Genomic DNA, 3,755 nt, shown 5'->3' with positions numbered 1-3,755 from the left:
CTTTTCAATCTCAATCTTGATACTGGATTAATCGTTACGTTTGAACTGTATATAATAACAAAAATGATTATTATTAAAAAAATCATCTATAATCCCAAGATTATCTAATTTAAACGTGGATCATGTTTCACATGAAAATCATTATAGTTATTTTTATTTATAGTAACAGTAAAATGATAAAAATAATTTTTATGGATATTAAAAAAAGTATTGATCATAAATTAAAAAACACTCATCTATAGAATAAATATTCTTTGAAAGACTTATTATACTAATTATACCTGTGTTGAATTGATTAGTACTGTTATGAATTTTAATTTTTCTTCAACATCTTATTCTACTCCTCTGCATTTATATTTCTCCCAATTTTGATATATCATAGTACTTAATATTATACATAAGATATTTTTAATATATAAAAAGAAAAAAGTCCAACTGAAATATATTATATATTTACTGATAGAATCCCTAGGAAAAAAATCCCTATGACAACATAGTATATACGTTATATATTCACGTATATATTAAACGAAAATGAAAAAAAACAATATTTCTGCGTTACAATAACACGCGTTGAAATTTCGAAAATTTCTTACATCCAAATCCCCCATCTGCATCCACTCCATCTCGCGGTAGGGATCCCACGGAGCCTCCTTCGGTCGTTGAGCGCCGCGAGAAGAAAAAAAGGAACGAAAGTGCAGCAGCGCTACCCTAATGTATTCTAAACGCAACCGGTGGCCTTCTTCTACCTGAACGCTTTCTTGTTCCCAGAACAGGAAAGCGTGATGATCGATCATGCGTGATCTCAGTTCGCGGATACACGTAACCGTTCATTCAGCTGGACGTGGCCGCCACTGTCCACCTATAAATAGGTAGTCTCATTGAGACAGGTTCCAGAATGTGGAGCCACGGTCCCGCTTCGGGCGATACTTGCCTCTTCCCGGGGACAAAAATATCGCGTAGGTGCACGCGATATTTCCGCCGAGAAGGGGGAGGAACACGCGTGCTTCTTTAATTAAAGCAACGCGGTCCAAGGGGAGGCGCTTGCCAGCTTCCATTGTGGTACATCATCGTTTACTATGATATTTCGAAATATATTGAAATTGTGATCGTATGAAGGCAAAGAATAATAAATAATTATAAATATTGGAATTACTTTCTTTCTTTGTTTGAGGGAATAATATTAATAAACTGTCGTATCTTTAGTTGAGAATATTTTTTATAAATGTTAAAATATTGAATCTTTTGTATTTAAAATTGTATTTAAAAATGAAAAATGTATTGAAACTTTGAGGGTTGGTTTTTGACATCTTTCAAAATGATATTCTATAAAAGAATAGAAACAAGAAATTGTTTAAAGATTTATTCGAAAAGTTTCATTAAAAACAGAATTTGTTATTCAGAGTTGTAATAAAGTGTTTGAAACTTTTCTACTTTTGTAATTGTCTATATTCTTGTATCTTAATAAATGTTAAATTGTAATAGTGAAGTTATTCATAGATTATTTTTGAAATGGTACAATTCTTATTTAATAATAAAACTGGAGAATGATTTGTAGCCTTTCACGTCAAGACAGGTCATCAGATTATTGATAACTTTGTAATATATAATTTGCTTTTGATAATTCAATTTAACAATTTCTTATTAAATCTCGAGGAAGAAGAAATCGACCAATCAAATCCTCCTTTCTTTGCCTTCAATCTTTTCTCAAATGATATCCTGACTCTTAAAAGTTCTAAACGATTTAGCACAATTCGAGTTTACTTTAATCGTTCCAAAATGAGATATCGACGAACAACTCTGACAAATTCTCTCAGCTTACGTCTTCGCGATTTTCACACAGTCATCGAAGGATGACGGTCGTTTGGTAAACTCGAACGAGAAACGAGATCGAGCTAGGAATGTTAGCGTCACGAGTGTATTACACGTTCGCACAAGCCCTTGCGTAGTTTCCACGAAGTCATTATTATTGCATTAGCCGGCGGCCGAGCGCCGATTTGAATTACATATAAGTTTGCAAATTGGAGGAACGGATAATTACGACGTGGACGGCTAGCCGGCGCGAACTCGTTCCCGTCGTCGACGCTCGGCCCGTGTCGACGCGCAACCCACTGACACGCGTGTCCCTCCTCCTCCTCCTCCTCCTCCTCCGTCGAGATTTCGTATTTTTCCACGGGCCAAAAAAGCCGTGGACACAACGCCACGTCGTGATGAATCCCTCCTCGGATCGGCCTTGATCGAACGAGCGGAGCGGATTTTGCGCGCGTGCAATTACCACGTTTCAGAATTGCGGACAGTGGGATCCTCTGTTCTCCGAGGATCTCAAGGATTTTTCGCGTGTCCCTGTTGCACGCGTGTGCGTTTTTTCTTTTTCTTTTTTTTTTTTTTTTTAAAACAGCACGGTGTCGGATGAGAAAATGATGATATGTTTCGTAAATTAATCATGAATTAATCATAAAGCCCGGGTGTAATTTATACCCGTGGCAAAAATGATTGCGCGTTTGAAAAATGATTTTTTCCAAGGAACATCGTCCCTGCCTTTTGGAAACATCGTGTTACGCCGTTTTGGATCCGTATTGGACGGTGATCTATGGATTTGTAATAATACGGTTGGCGGGATTTATGAGGATGTAATTTCTTCATTTTGTTGCATTTTGTGGAAAATGAAAATTTTTATGATTGTGATATTCAGATTTGTTATAAATATTATTTATTTATTATTAGATGTAATAATTTCATAATTTTTTTTAAATTAAATTCTGTTTATGAACATATATTATGAAATTAAACTTTTTTGAAGAAATAATGAAATAGTATTCTTTGATTGTCGTTTAATGATATTATCTTTTATCGTTCGTTTGATACTTGTATAAAAATGAAAAAGTTGTAATCTTTCTTCTCAACATTTTTTTTCCTCTTCGATGTTATCTTCAATATCCTCAGATTTTACAACATAAATTCACAAGCTTTGTCAATTTTCAAGAAACATCAACGAAATTGAATAGAAAAGTATAAAAATAGAAAATTAATTTGTTTATTATTAGGTACATTTTTATTATTTTGTTATTAATCAAATTATTAAGTAATTTTAAACAAATTCCAAATTTCACGAAATTTGTCTAAAAGATCGTCGATTTTCGCAATTTCAAAAATTATAATTTTATTACGTTGTGAAAAAGTTTAAATTTCCTCTCTGCTCGATGTAACTGCAAGAAAATTTCAATGTTTGTGGAAGACTGGATAAGATTCATGTTTATTGGAGGCTGCAATTCGTTGTGCACGTGGATAGCGACATGCACATTGCACGCACGTACGCACACGCTGGTGCACATGACACGCACACGCGTACGCACGTGTGGAAGACGCATCGAGCCGATTTAGCGAGGCAATCGGGCTGGACTGGTAATTAGCAACGGTTATGTCAGCTGAAACTTGTCGAGTTCTCATATATCTACAACATGATTCACGAATGGTGTCCCTTTGATGATTAGAATTATGATGCATTATCTTCCACAAAATCCTATTTTTCTCTTCATTCTTGAACATTTTTTAAAAAATTTTGAGAAAATTCAGACGATGAAATCGAAATAAATAACCGTTGTATATAAAGATTATAATCTTTATAATTTTTCTCAATAAAATCTATAATGGACAATTCCTTCGAAAAGCTATTACAAAACTATTTCGTCAAATTTTTAATTCGCATTACAAGCTTTCCTATTCTTTCAAACCTTCATCTTTCGTTTCTCCCAAAT

The sequence above is a fragment of the Apis mellifera genome, linkage group LG5 (genome assembly GCF_003254395.2).
Source record: "Apis mellifera strain DH4 linkage group LG5, Amel_HAv3.1, whole genome shotgun sequence".
Taxonomy (NCBI): domain Eukaryota; kingdom Metazoa; phylum Arthropoda; class Insecta; order Hymenoptera; family Apidae; genus Apis; species Apis mellifera.
Note: the sequence above shows the minus strand (reverse complement) of the source record.